This window comes from Ictidomys tridecemlineatus, chromosome 4 (assembly GCF_052094955.1).
Source record: "Ictidomys tridecemlineatus isolate mIctTri1 chromosome 4, mIctTri1.hap1, whole genome shotgun sequence".
NCBI classification, from domain to species: domain Eukaryota; kingdom Metazoa; phylum Chordata; class Mammalia; order Rodentia; family Sciuridae; genus Ictidomys; species Ictidomys tridecemlineatus.
The window spans coordinates 193,144,317-193,160,373 of record NC_135480.1 but is presented as its reverse complement, the minus strand read 5'-3'; the positions used below and the strand labels follow the sequence as shown (position 1 = coordinate 193,160,373).

At 43.0% G+C, this 16,057-nt stretch overlaps 1 protein-coding gene across 5 annotated transcripts in view; it reads left to right on the top strand.

Moving 5' to 3' along the window:
* Astn2 (astrotactin 2) overlaps positions 1-16,057 on the top strand; it is an 837,958-nt gene that overhangs the window by 605,206 nt on the left and 216,695 nt on the right. The window lies entirely within an intron of this gene.

Below are 16,057 nucleotides of genomic sequence, written 5' to 3'. Positions count from 1 at the left end.
AGGCAAGTCCTTGTCCCTCTCTGGGCGTCACTTTCATCACAGGCAGAGGTGGGTGATGTTTTCAGGATTCTTACAGTTCAGGCATTTTCTGAAGCGCCAAGTTGACGTTCTGGGCTGCATCAGTCCTGACTTCTGCAGACCCTGTTACCCTTCTTTCTCCTTCAAACAACGGCTGGGGCTCAGAGCAGGGAATGGGTGTGGAATCTCCTTGACACCTTCCTCTCTCTGGGCTTCTTGGGAGAACCCAGGAGCGGCTCCAAGTCCTCTGGAAGAGACCACATCCAGGAGGGCACGTTCAAGTCTCTCTCCATGCAGGATCATCAGATCTTCTTTCCCTCAGATGTTCAACTATTATCAGACCTAGAACTCCCCAGACCAGGGGCAGGAGACTAGTTTCTGCCATTCACTTTGTGGACGTTGTCCCCTCCCCAGCTCAATTTTCCCTTCCTATGAAATGGGACCCTAATTAGCTATTCTTGTCCACTTCTCACATTAAAGGGGAGAGTGATTTTTGGAATAGCATTTTGAGAAAATTAGATACATTGAAAATGTGGATACATGTGTTTTAACAGATCAAATACATTCATCCCTCCATATTTCACACGTGAGAAGTTGAATCTCAAGACATGCAAATCGAGAGCCCAAGGACGCAGAGCTCATAAATAGGGGCAGTACCAGAAGCCCCGTGCTGGCTGCAAAAGCCCTCGTCCTTTCCCTCTTCTGACTATACTGAAGTGCTTCATGCTGTAATTAGTACTGTTAGCAGCAGCTAATTGGAAACAATGAGGAACGATGCTTCACCCTCATGCTTGCGTCTTCTGCATGGGGATCAGCCACCCTGTCTCCAAGAACTAAATCAGTCTCAACTCACAAAACCACAGAATATGAGCACTAAAGGGACCTTAAAGGTCTCAGTGGGCTCAGCACTCCAGGTTTTGCATGGGGGAAATTAAGGCTGTAAGAGAGCAGGAAACTTACTTCAGATCACACTGTTCCACTCATCTGCCCAGGAGGATATTCAGACCCCTTTGTACTGCTTCTTGGCTTCTGTACATTCCTGAATGGATGAAGCCCTTGTCCACCTGTCTTTGCCATCTCCAGAACCTTCCCTTTCGCCTTGGGGGCTTCACATCCCCAGTCATGCTTGCTCTCTTGCTTGCTGCCCGTGTGCAACTGTGTGGGGCTCGGGTGGTTTATAGGCAAGGGGACATAATTGAGTTGTCTGGGAATAGCTCGGTTTTATGGCTGTGACAATGACAGTCTTTAAGGAAGTGCATTAAATCAATAGAAGTCTCATTGCGCTACCCTATAAATAATGTGACACATCATTAAGCAGGGCAATAAGCTTCAGGACTTCGAAGTAATACAATTAGGTTATGTTTATAAAAACCTTCGCTCACAGTGGCCACTGAGCTAATTTGCTTCATGCCACATTCAGGGCCTGGGACACTCTCTATGCTAAATGTCACTCCATCTTCATCCCTGGTTGTTTCCAGGGCTTAGACTTTCTCATTCTAGAAAATTCCATTTCTTATATAGTGGCTAGATGGAATTGTCACAAGTAAGATGGGAGAGGGGGTGGGAAGAATGCTAAACTGGTAGCTGGAGGGCCTCCTTCATGGCCTGGCTTTGCCATAAACGTTCTGGCTTCACGTGGTGTTGTGGCTTTCCCTCTCTGGTCAACTAGACTACAAAAGCACCTTTATTCCTTACATGATCTGTAATTAATCCCAAGAGGCGTACAAGGATACCTCAAAACCACCTTGACCATTGTCCTCTCCATCTTCACCTGTGATGAGCACCTAGAAGGTACATCAGACACTGTCTTTATTTTTTATTGTTGAGAGTGATGCTAGGAAGTGAGGAGGTGAGAAATGGAATTTTCCTCTGCAGAACTGGAAGAACCCTTTGGACCTGGAGACAATCAGTGTCCCTTCTCTCCCAACTCATCAGTTATGTGTCATAAACATCTGCTAAACAGTGGAACCCAGACCGGGATGAAATGTGGGGTTGGAGCTGATAATTCTGGAGCTTTGGGAAGAAGAGTGGAGTGAGGTGCCAAAGTGGGGCAGCTGGGGGTTCACGTCTGAGCCCCCTTCTTCCACCCCTGCCAGATGACCTTTGGGCAAAGTAACTTCTAATTTCATTTTCCTCGTGTGTGAAATGAGGAATGATAATTCCTTTGCATGGCTTTTGGGAAATGAACTGAGATAACACAGATAAAATGCCTGACCCAGAGTAGGTGTGTGAAAAATGGTAGCTTAAAAGAAAAATCATGAGCGTTGGCTGAGGATCCTAGCTCTGGACCCAGCCCTTTCTAATAATGTATGACCCCAGCCCTCTCTTCTCCCTGTGATTATATATGCCTCTGGAAGGGACGGTCTCTGCAAATGTCTTTTCAACTCAGTAGACAGTGGGGGGTAGAAGGATGCTAAGACTCTTTAAAATCCATGAAATCTGAACCTTAAACAGTAGTTTCTCTTTGACTGGAAGCACTAACCTTGGAAGAGTTGGTCTGGGGAAAATAGGCCAAATAGGACATGGAAAATCATCTTAGAGATCTGATTGGCCCTCCACAGTTAAAAGATGGCCTTCCTGTGATTCTCCCATCTGCCCCCACATCAAAGAGGGCAAGAGTGCTTATGCCTTCATTTAAAAAAAAAAAATTTATTAGTACATTTTAATTTCCAGAATAAAGGGTTTTCTCATGACATATTTTTCTATGTAAGTAATATACTTCCTTCATAGAGGGGAGACCTGGGGCTCAGAGAAGAGAAGGGGCTTTCCTTGTCATCAGGTTCATCAATGAGGGAGATGGAGGTTGGATCCCAACCCGAGCCTAGAGCTTCCTTCCCCATAGACCCAGCATCCCTCAATACTGGGAACAAATGTCCCAGATTTCCAGATTTACTAATGATGGGCCCCTGGCTGCGATTATGATGCAGAGACAGCCAATGGAAACTACTGGAAAGCCAAGGGAAATGGGTGAATGTGCCTGATTAAAATATGTCCCATGAGAGATCTTCCTCTCATTCCCTTAAGGGCTTCTAAGTGTGCATTCCATAGGAGAAAGAAAAATTCATGCTTATCATTCATTTGTTCTTTGGTTCACCGAGCATGTCTCAAGTGTTTCCTCTCTGTGCACCTGGTGGGTGCTGGGCTTCTCAGTAGGTAAGATGTAGGCTCTTACATCTTACCTACTGAGTCGTTCATCGCCAGCCTACTTCATTCTCTCAGCAGGTCATCATTTACCTTACAGGTTCTTAAAACGAATTGGTAGACAACTGGGAAGAGGGAAGGAGCTGATACACGGTAGGACACCTAGTCCTTATCATGTTATGGCCTGAGCTTTCACTGGAGAGTGGCTTGTCTAGACCAGGGTGGAGGTCATTTGGATCCTTGAGAAAGAGCTCAGATCCATTGTGGTATCTGTTCTGGATACAGAAGGGCGTATGGTGGTCCATAATCTGTGAATTTCCTTCTCAGTAATAGAGAAAAACTAAAAGTTAGAATATAGACGTCTAGTTTCTGATGCTCATTCCATAGGGCATCTCAGGCATGCCAGGAATGACTAGAGAGATTCAAGTGAGCAGGAGGAGTTTTCTATTATTAGGTGGAGACTCTGGGCTTTCCACTAGTCCTGGGGAGACTGGAGCACTGGATGGCTCAATAAAGTGGAAGCTGACCTAATCCAGGACAGGGTGGGCCTCAGGAGCCAGGCAGAGTGGCTGAAGTCATCCCTGGATGCTCCAGGTCCCAGCCCTGAGGAGCATGGAGGCTGTTCAGTCTGCCAAGACACTCCCCAAGCACCCTGTCAAGTTCCCAGTGTCCTGCCCCAGGGTGAGACTTGCACCGTATGCTGTTATGCTCTTGATAGTTCTGTATTTTGGAAAGTTACCTTTCTCCTGATTGAGACTCCTTTTTGTGCTTTGGCTTGATAATATCCTACTCTGCCTAGCTGTGACCTTGATATAAGAGCTTTAAATCATAGTGGGCGAGGAGGGCCTCAGAGAATTTAACTACACTTGTGAAGTGAGAGAACTGTGGAGTTGGACTCAAGAAGTGTTGGAAGGGATCTGTGATTTTGGCCATCTTTAGTTTTCTACTTGGGGAGGAGAGTGATGGGTACATAAATGATCAGATGATTAGGTTTCTTAATGTTTAGTTGCCTCTTATTTCATGGAGAAAATGACTCCATAAGGTGACAGGTGTGTGTATGTGAAGGAATTGTGCGTGTGTGTGTGTGCTTGTGCGTGTGTGCGTGCGTGTGTGTGTGTGTGTGTGTGTGTGTATGGGGGGGTAGGCTGAGATAGGCAAGGACAGTGAAGAAGAGATGAAAAACAGAGAGATACACAAAGGCAAATCAGAACCCAGAAAGAGTAATAGAGAGATAAAGACAGTCTAGAAGCGCAGGAATTTACACAGTTAACATTCCTTTTCCAAGTGCACAGCATGCCAGGCCTGGGAAAGGGCATTCTCCACGTGAAGCTTGCACTGCTCTTGAGTTTTGATTGGGAGGATCCATGATAAGGAGATGTCCCCCAGATAAATACCTGTCATCACTTTTAAAAGGGGTTTTATCTCTATCATAATTTTCCAAGACTGTCCGAGAGGGAATGTATTTTTGCATTTCCATTTGAATCACAATGCACTTTTGAATGTCAGGTGAAACATTCTTAGACTGCTTTTTTTAAGGAGTTTTTGGCTGTTTGAAAGACAGATTAGGGGGTTGCAGTGCGGAGAGAAGAAAGGAGAGATGTAGTCAAATGTCACCTCCTCTGCCCCTGGCCAAGGGGCAGATGTGAGCTGGGGTACTCTCTGGAGCTTTCCATTCCCTGGGGGAACTTGCTTCAAAGACAGCAACAGACATGAAAGGACTTGTTCTCAGGATCTGAGACCTGCAGGGTGCTCGTTGACTTCCCCAGTGATTTAATAACCTGGGGGCAGTTTTTACTTCCCATCTTGCTTGACCTTTGGTAGCATTCGAGAGTGGCCTGCTTCTAGCCTGAGACACTTCTGTGCTTCTGTGGAACCAAGGCTCCCTGGGTTCCCACCTCCCTCCTTTGCTGCCTGTCTCCTCTGCAGGCTCATCCTCCTCTGTGGATCCAGTAAATGCTGATCTACAGGAAGCCTGTCCTAGAGGGCCCTCTTCCTGGGCTGTCCCTGTGAGAATCTATCATGCTCTATTGCCACCCCTATAGAGCTGACCTCTATACCTCCAGTTCCAAGCTGTTCTATGACATTTGTCATCCCACCATCTCCCCTGCCTGCCCGAACTCCACCCCGCACAGCCTAACACTTTTCTACTGTTCCAGTGAAGGTAACATTGTCTGTCTAGAGCAGAACCAGAAAACTCAGGTCCTTCTCAGACCCTCCCTCTCTCTGACTCCTCCCCATTTCCATCCCAAGTCAGTTGGAATGCCCAAATACCTTTGGAATTTGCCCACTTCTTTCCATCGCATGGCTGCCACTACATCCCAAGTCACCATCACAGCTTCTGGGGACTCCACTGTTAGCTCCCTACCTGTTCTTCCTGAAGCACTCATGGCCCCCATCAATCAAAAGGACACAGCAGCTCTGACGACATGTATTAGGGCTCCACAGAAATAGTGAGAGAAATAGGTAAATCAGTATAGGTGTAGACTTATAATAATAAGTTGCTTACACAATTATGAAGTCTGAGAAGTCCCACGATCTATCAAAGACAAGTTGGAGGCCCAGGAGAACTGACGGCATAGTTCAGGTCTTGAGTTCAAAGGCCTGAGAACCAGAAGATCTGGCTGGTTGCAGTCTGAAGGCTGGCAGGCTTGAGGTTCCAGAAGAGCTGATGTTTCCGTTGGAGTGTGAAGGCCATGGAAGAGCACTCTCCCAGCCCAAGAGGTCTGGAAGGAGGAATTCCTCTTGATGTGGGAGGGGTCAGCCTCATTGTCCTGCTCAGACCTTCAAATTTAACTGTAGGAAGTCCACCCTCATAAAGGAGGGCAAGCTGCCTTACATAGTCTGATGATTTAATTGTTAATCTCACCCAAAATCACCCTCACAGACACACCTGGGAGAATATTTGAACAAATGTCTGAGCTTCCATAGCCTAGTCAAGTGGCCACATCAGATTAACTGTGAAGACTGTGTCTGAAATGGAGAAACCTTCTGGGCTCTTCCTTAGTGCCTGTCACCATGCCTGGGTGCCTTGACACTGCCCTGAAGATAATTTCCAAATTCCTTCCCATGGCTTCAAGGCCCGGTCAGGTCTGACTGGTCCCTACCCTACCTCTTCAGCCTCCTGTGGCCCCTGCTATCTGCTTTTCAGTCTTACCGACCTTCTTTCAGATTTTAGAACAAGGGACAGTTGCAGTCCTACAACTTGGCCTTTGTTGCACATAACCTTGTGTCATTCATTCATTCATTAGTTGGAGTTTATCTCTGTTACCTCACTAGAAGCTGCATGAAGACAGGGACCATTCTTCTTGTCTCACCATTATAACATCATCCTTAGCTCGTGCCTGGCATGTAGACTCCCTGTAGTAATATTTATTGCATGAATGAATGGGCCTGGAAGGGTCACGCGTGTCTTACTATTATAGATAAAATGTTATATGTCAGCATTGTGTTTTATTGAGCACTGAAAGTTTTCATAGCTTTTTTTGGAGCCCTGGAGCATTCTCTGACTTAAAGACTGATAAAGGTTACTCATGTATAGAAGCGCTTTGATGAAGATCTGAGAGGCCTGGCTTTGGACTCGATAAGCCTGGCCTCTCCATGTCCTTGTGGCATGACCTTAAGACCGTCCTCTCTGAGCCTTAGATTCCTTAACTGCAACATGTGGGGTTAAAAATCTCAACCTGGACACAGTCCTGTGGGTCAGCCTGGTGGTGGGAGTTGAATGCAATCCCTTTCCTCTCCCCTTTCACTTTAGCTCCTGGGTAGCTAATTGTAGGATCAGTCTAGCTCTGGGGTAAGCTTTTTCTTGGAGAAAACAGGGAGACTGGAGGAGGTTAAATACAAGCTGGACACTTTGTAGTCTGCAGCATGCCAGAGGAGAGAGCCAACTTATTTCTTCTCAGAACCATGCAAAAAGACGATACAGGATGTGGTTCATTAAACACAAATAGGCCCATGAGATTGCCATTTCCACAAGATGAAATTACCAAAAAAAGCATTTGTTCCCCGGTTTAGATTGAGTCCATCTGGAACGGAACACCCTAGTCTTTTTCCTATTGGTGCACACCAAGAATAATAATCCTTCGCATGTGCTCGGTGCAGCACATCTCACAAAGCACTTTCGTGTACATTATTTCATCCAATTTACTCCTTACAACAAGTCTGCAAGGTGGGTGTTGGCATCTGCATTTCACACTTGAGGAAACTAAGGCTCAGAAGGGTGAGGTGACTTGTCGGAGTTCACACCAGGGAACTTGGCAGAGCAGGGATTTGAACCCAGGCTGCTTTAATCATGAAGTCGGTGTTCATCCAACTAAACCACAGCAGCCTCAGAGGACTTTTTAGATATTGGCATCAAACCCAAGGGAACCATTTGCTCTCTTGTTCTGTTTCTCTTATCATAGTTAAAAGAAGTGAAGAAAGCTAACACTCAGAGTTTAGATCACAGCTTGGGCAGGTGTGGAAATATTCTCTTTACTCACCAATACCCCTCTGCACAGCTTGCTTCCAAATCTTAGCTCAGAGGAAGCATTATGAGGTAAAACCAAACCCTAAGCCAGAGCTGGAAGAAGCCTCAACAATCACCAAGCCAGGTCTGCATTTCTCTTTGTACCATTATGAGCAAATGGTAGTGATTACCCAGAGGACTGCGTTGAAAGATGTTCTGAGCCAGGGCCAGGCTCTGTGGAAAAGGATGGTGTGATTGCTTAGTGATGACTGTCATGGGGATGAGAATAAGAAGGGATGAGTCATATGTAAAGTGTTTTCTATTCCTGTCTAGGTTATTTGTTGCTATTCTACAGATGGTAAAGTTGAGGACAGTTTCGGTAATATTAGAAATTGCAGTTGAGAAGGAAGAAATTTAGTATAACAGCTAGAAGTAATTTTTGTCTTCACCCTCCTAAACACTTGAACATATTCAGACTCCTGGTTGCCAGCCCCTCTGCTCCTACCCCACCACATACTCAAGATGATAGTCATTGGTTGGCAGATTGCCTGTTTTCTTATTTAGGAGATATGTGTACATGTCTGTGCACATGCATGTGTATGTACACACACACACTCATCATCATCATCATCATCATCATCATCATCATCATCACCATCACCATCACCATCACCATCACCATCACCATCACCATCATCACCTGAAACACTGAAGACTGTTCCTATTGTCTTTCTCCTTAAGGAAAAGAAAAAGAGACATTCCAGACAAAGATGTCTCAGATGTAAAATTGGATGTGGAGGGAGGCCTGGCACCCTTGAGGAATGCAGAGAAGTCTTCGACCAGTTAGGAACAGTAGCACCTAGATCCCCTCATGTTGTCCAGAGGAATGCTACTGGCTTCTCTGATAGAACTTTGAATGTCCCCATGCCTAAGTTTCCTAGATCATTAGAGAAATTTCCATTGCCTCTGTGCATTGCTGAGAAATGGCACAAACAGGAAAGGTTGAATCTTCAGATGCAAATTAAGTAAAAACAATGGCCCAGTCCAGGAAGTACAGAGGAACAGCTGGTAAAAGCCTCAGGACCTCACAGGTTGCTATGAAGACAACATGAGCTCCTGTGCTGGATTAACTGGTCTATTGCAGGAGCTCAACACAAGTGAGTCACTGGTACTCATTGTGCCCTCCCCTTACTAAAGGCCTAAGTCTCAATCAGTAACAACACACACATTTGTCCCATTTGCCAGAGGTGTGACTTAGGTCAAGCCATTTTGATTCTCTGAGTCTCAATTTCTTTATCTTTAAAATTAGCATAAATGCTTCTTTTGCAGTACTGTCATGAGAATTAAAGGGAATGTTTTAGTCAGTTTATTTTGCTTCTGTGACCAAAGATTCAACCAAAAAAATTGTAGAGGAGAAAAGTTTATTTGGGGACTCACAGTTTCTTAATCCATAGACAGCTGGTTCCATTCCTTGGGCTTCCAGGTGAGGCTGAACATCATGATGAAAGAGTATGGCAGAGGGAAGTGTCTCGAATAATGACCAGGAAGGAGGGAGAGAGAGAGAGAGAGAGAGAGAGAGAGAGAGAGAGAGAGAGAGAGAGAGAGAGAGAGAGAAACTCCAACTCACCAGATATAAAATTTATACCCTAAGGCCATAACTCCAGAACCTACCTCATCCAACCACACTGTACCTGTCTTCAGTTACCACTCAGTTAATCCCTTTCAGGGGATTAATTCACTGATAGGATTAGGCTCTTATAAACCAATCACTTCTCCTCTAAAACCTTTTGCATTGCCTCACACATGAGCTTTGGGGGGACACCTCATATCCAATCCATAACAGGAAACAATGTTTGCAGAGTCATTATCCCTGCACCTGGCATATAATAAATGCTCAGGAAATGCTAGTTATCATTATATCATCATTTATTGTCACTGTGAGACATAATTAAACCAAAGATGATCACTATTCATATTAGTATTTTTTTCATTAGTCCTCCACTGGCCACACATCCCAGTCTAATCTACCAGTTTTTGAATTTGCCCTGCTGGAACCTGGAGGTGGGAATAGAAAGTAATATTATCGGATAGCATAATCTGGAGCCCAGCAGCAAGGCCCAGGGAGTATGTTTGTGCAGCTGAATACCAAGTTTATATTGTTTAAGAAGAATAGGTAGGGCATGTTGTGTGTGTGTGTGTGTGTGTGTGTGTGTGTGTGTGTGTGTAGGAGGTGACAAAGGAAAGGGCAACAATGAGTCACATGTTTGAGTTCCTATGAAGGGTCAATTAATCACATATAATCTCGTAACCCTATAAAGCCTAGACTAAGCTCTGTCTTCCAAAAATAAAACTCATTTGCTTACAGCCATGTTTCTGATAATAGGCAGAGGCAGGATTCCATGCCTCTGCCTATTATCATTCCATTCCACTCGGCCCCATACTCCATGTGCTTTGCCCCTCCCCATGATGACAGATGGGGAGCGGAGGTGCAAATAATATGTAAAACCTTTAAATGATTAATTGTTTCTACTAAAGTACAAATTCCTTAAATGGTTTACAAATTTGAATTCAGATGCCCTGTACCAAGAGCTATATTCCAGGAGGTATATTGGCACTTCACATATAAAATCTCATCTCATTCTTTTTTTTTTTTCAGTGTATATTGCTCTCTCCCTTCAATCCCCACATCTCTCTCTTTTTTAAATTGATTTTATTCTTTTAAATACACAACAGTGGAATGCATTACAATTCTTATTACGTATAATAGAGCACAATTTTTCATATCTTTGTATATAAAGTAATTTCATCTAGTTCCTAAAGTGACCCTCTAAAATTGGTATCTTTATGCCTAGGGAACCAAGATTGAGGCTAGGAAGGGATAAAATATAATCCAAAGCCACAGAGCTGGGAAATGGTATCTCTTGCCTTCTCTTTGTTCTGTCTTTTCTTGTTCCCATCCTGTAATCACTTACCTTTTACTACTACTTAGCCATGGGTAGGCACTTAAGAGAGTGTATTAAGAGGCATTTCTCTTCTCACTGCAACAAAGACGTATCAAGTCAAGGAGAGTGAACAAAAGGCGGGTAGGTCAGCATTATTTAAGTCGACATGGATCTAGACCCAGATTCCAAGAAACACATGTTCTGGGTTAGAGCACAGACTTTGAACCAGATCTTCAGGATTGGCTTGACCATTGATAAATCACTGAGTTGGAACTGGCCTTGGTTGTCTCCATCTGATATACCAGCCTAGACCCAAAGCTGTCCTCCATAAAATAGTGGTCCTCAGCATCGTCCTCGCTATTCCCTACCATTGTACACATGTTCAGGGAGGTAGAAGGTTCCTTTTGGAGATCTTGGCTCACAAAGTCCCTGAGGTCTGGGGCACAAGAATAATTGAAATTTACAACTAGAAAGATCCTTAATTTAATAAAATTATCGATATAGATGTAGGGAATGAAGGGAGAAAAAATTTGCTCAAAGGGAAGCATAAATTAGTAGCAGGATTCGGCCTGACATAAAATTGACTCTCTTCCATTTTTCTTACCAAGGAAGTGCATTGAGAAGTAATTCAATAGATCAAAGCTATCTCTTTTGTGTTTGTAACAGCTTATATTGAGATATATATATATCTCCCATACAATGGAAAGTATATTTAAAAAAATTTCTTTTTAGTTGTAGATGGACATCATACCTTTCTTTTGTTTAGTCATTTTTATGTGGTGCTGAGAATTGAACCCAGTGCCTCACATGTGCAAGCACTCCACTACAGAGCTACAACCCCAGCCCATGGAAGGCATATTTTTGAGTCTTCTCTTCCAGTGGTAACTTTACACCAAGAAAAAGGTCAGGTGAATCCAGAAGCAAACATGATTGTCAATTAGTTCATAGTTGAGAAGATTCTCAACTACTCCTCACACTTTTCAATCATAACTCGTTTTCTGTTGCAGCTAGACTTTGTGATTCAGAGAGGCAGCTGGTGGGAGGAGCAGGTGACAAAACTGGCTGGCGCTAGTTATTACCCAAAGTGTATATGAGTGTGTGTGCATGTATATATGAACATATGAGCTAAGCTGACTGATCTACTCTGGCATTATTCAGAAAACAATTTTAGTGCCCACTGTTTCACGTCCTGTGTTAGATGCTGTGGATGAAGTAGTAATTTAAATGCTTTTCTGCTTTCATAGAGCTCATTCAAGCCTTGGAGAGTATTAGATAGGTAATGGGAAAGTCACAATATAACAAAAAAAAATGTAAATGGAGCAGAGTCTTAGGAGGATAAGAAACAACAATGAGGGAAGATAGACAGAAACCAAATCTCTCGGGGATTTATAGACCATTTAAGGAATTTGTACTTTAGTAGACGCAATTAAAGGTCATTTAAAGGTTTTATGTATTACTGCTAGCATTTGCATTTTTAAATTTAACTTTTTCTTTTTCTTTTTTTTTTTTTTTAAAAGAGAGAGTGAGAGAGGGGGACAGAGAGAGAGAGAGAGAGAATTTTAACATTTATTTATTTTTTCTTAGTTCTCGGCGGACACAACATCTTTGTTGGTATGTGGTGCTGAGGATCGAACCCGGGCCGCACGCATGCTAGGCGAGCGCGCTACTGCTTGAGCCACATCCCCAGCCCTAAATTTAACTTTTTCTAGTGTTCGGTAGACTGGGGATCAGAGAAAATATATGTGGGATGCTATGTCAGAGTCAAGATCAGTGAGGAAGCCATAGCAATGTTTCAAGGAGAAAAATAACAGTGGCTTATAATTTAGTAGCTATGAGGATGAACAAACATAATTTGATGTGAAAAATATTAAGTTGCTAATATGATGCTTCATTATTCAGCTTTGCATCACTAAAACAAAATACATGACACAGGCTACATATGAAGAAGAGGTTTATTTAGCTCCCAGTTTAGGAGGTTCAAAGTCCAAAATCAGGCAGACCTCATAGATTTAGTCTTTGGTGAGGGCAGTGTACAGCAATTGTGGAAGTTCACATTGGGACAAGCAGCTACACCTTGAACCAGGAGCCAGAGAGAGTTGAGTGAGGCCAAACTTGGGCTTTTATAGCAATCCTCTTGAGAAACCTACCAGGTGGCCCAGAAGAACTGCTTTCAGAAAGCAGTGACACCCCGCCCTCCACGGTGACCTAAGGATGTTCCACTTGGCCCCACCTCCCGAAGGTTTCACCACCTCCCCACAGCACCTTCTGAAGACCACACCTTCAATCATAATGGACCCTTCAGAAATGATTATAGCAGATGAGAACTTTGTGACTGAATGATGGAAGGGGAAGTGAAAGATGACAGTAATGATTAGAGATGGTCCCAAGCTTTCTGCCTTAAGTAAGAGGATGCTGGTGTTCCTTAGATGGAGCAAAGGAGGAGCATAGGGATGGAGGAGCTGAGTTGAGCTTTACATATGTTAAATCTGTTCCCTAAGGATATACAACTGCTCATACAAAATGGGTACCTAGATCTATACTCCTGGGGAAAAAAAAGGTCTGACCTGAAAAATACTGGTTTGGGACCCAGATGCATAGGGAGTTGAAATCACAGAAGACAGTATCTTCCAGAATAGAAATTAAGTTCCTCTTTTGCATTTTATTTCCTTGGGGAGATGTTTTCTCTCATCATACCAGTATCATTTCTGACATTTTATTTAGATGCTTTATTGCATTCAGAAAGACTACACCTTCTGCTCAGTTTTGGCTAGCTTTTACTTGCGTAAAATGTTATGGGCATTGAAAAATAGTTCTAGTACATATTTAATGGCAGGAATGAATAATTCTGTATCATAATAATTCTGTATCAATGTATCTGTCACCAGAGTAGAAGAGAAAATTGTATGATTTCAGGGGTTTTACTCAATTACTTGCATGTTTTATTTAGTTAACAGTTAGCCTTCTAGGAAAGGTCCAGGGCATATGTGCCCCACTCTGATGTGACCTTCTTCCAGTGTACCGATTGGTGCAAGTTTATTCTCCCTAGACCCTGGATCAGGTGAGGTGATATGCACAGAAAATCCCTCTCCATCTTTAAACCGTGATACTCCCCATTTACCTTTATTTCTGACACTTTTAAATAATCATTAAATGTTCCAAATTTCATATCCTGAGGCCTGAGAGATTTATTGATTTATTATTTTTAAGTTTAAATATGAAATGCCATTTCACAAAACGTGGCTTTATTCATGATTGCTCCCTTTGCTGTTAACTCAGTAGATAACTTGTACCATTTTCACTTATCATATTATGAAGTTATTTTCAACATTTAACTCTAAATATCTGTTGTCTCTCTTAAGTAGTAGGATCGGCCCCCCAACCAATATTTGGTTCAGATATTGAGACTAATAATACTATACATACATCAAGAGGATATTAAAAATATATCACACCCCTGATGAATTTTGGGGGGAACAATAGAGGGAGCTCCCAAGCAGGTCCACAGTGGCTTCAGAGAACAGGGAAAGGAGACTGGGTTGGTTTCTATATAGTGTGTGTGTGTGGGGGGGTGGGGTTTGGGTTAGGTTAGAGTATGTTCCAGAGTGCTCTCTGGGCCTTGCCTGATTTGAAGTTTCCTCAGGCACCAAAGGTGGCAGCTCCTAGTCTTTCTTATCAGCTTCCTCAGATTCGAGACTGAAGGGGAAGGAGGAATAGTGAGGTCTGAAGGCTTTTATCAATCTAATATCAAAGATGGATCTTTATTACAATTCACTACCGATGTTTGATTGATGACTGAAATGTGCCCCATATTTCATTGATTTCAACTTGAACTTGTTTAAGTAAGCCATTCAACCTTTCTATGAGGCCCAGAAGCCTGAGACTGGTAAGGGAGGTGAAAAATCCATCAAGTGCCTTAAAAAAGCCCACCACACCACTATATATGTGGAGAAGTGAAATGCGTGCCTTGGTCACTATCACAAATGTTTGAAACATTGAAGGGGACAAGTAACGTCTTAGTGTGGATTTAGTATGTACAGAGCTGACCTTGATTTATATTTTAGGTATCATTGAGGAAAACAACCCATAGACTTCTTGTCCCCAAAGAGACAATCTTGGATTGGGAACTATTTTTGCTGTCATTGGCAGGAAGAGCTGAGCAGATCATTGGCAATGGTCCAAGAGTCAATAGAATTATGCAGATGGGGCTGATTGTTAGCCAGGGCATCCTGTGCTAAAAGGACCACATGAAGTTTGGCTAGTTTTGCTCACTCTTGAGTCCTGGCTCCTTACCAGGGATGTTCCAATAAGGGCTAAACATTAGCAGCTTTCTAGCAAACTCCATCACATATGATGACAGTGATGCCAACTCTAAAGTGTTTGAACTCCATTTGCAGTTAACTTGTTTGACCCCAAGAAACTCCCCTGATATCCAATTGGTCTTGGAAACGGGCAACTTTCACCAGTACCATGCCATTTAGCAAAGTACTAGGAATCGTGGGGGACCCTCTACTACAGATGGATATGTTGAGCTTGGCTCTATGGTGCAGTAAAGAGGTCTCAGTGGCTACATTAAAATTTCTGGGTGTGGTTTCCATGATCCAATGAAAAATGGGCATCTGGATATGGAGGAGCCCTGAGTGTGACAACCAACCTGTTTCCAGGAAAGCCCAGTAAGCAGCCAGCAACTGCAGGTTTTTTTTTTTTTAATTAGTTAATTATTTATAGTTGTAGTTGGACACAATACCTTTATTTTATCTATTTATTTTTATGTGGTGCTGAGGATCGAAACCAGGGCCTCACATGTGTTAGGCGAGCGCTCTACCACTGAGCCCCAGCCCCAGCCCAGCAACTGCAGTTTAATATCCTACAGCTTGTGGCTGAGGAACAGTTTCTCGCACCAGATGTCCATGGACAACTTATAGCCATCAAGTATGGTCCTGAGACTTCAAGATGTATGACAGGAGATTGCAAAAGCCTTTAGTATGAATGAGCCTTTTGTTGCACAGGAGCTCAACCAAGGTAAGCCAATTTGTAATAGTATGTATGGGTTTTAGTGAATTTTATAAATGAGGAATATGTTGTCTCTAGAACCCAAAAGGCCTACAAGATATTGGACTTATTTTAATACTGTGGATGTGGTTTCTTGACAGTGTCAGGGGTAAAATTGCACTCAGCTAAATAACCTATTAGGTTGGACCTCAGCATTAAGATTGCAACAACCCACCAGGGTGCCGTTCTTTATTTCTAGGTTTAAGAATAAGCTAAATTGAACCATTAAATTTCAAAGCAGTGTAGATAATAATTCTTCTCTAAGTAGGTCTAGTATATGGGATTCAAGCCTTAAGATCTTGTTTTAATTTAAACCAGCACATATTAACTATTTTAACTAGTAGAAGAAGAGAAGGTACATTTTGGGAAGACAATTGTTAAGTGACAAAGATTTAATTAAACTTTTAATTTATTACTCCTTGGGTCAAAACATCCATTTCCTTTGTGGAATATTTAGTGT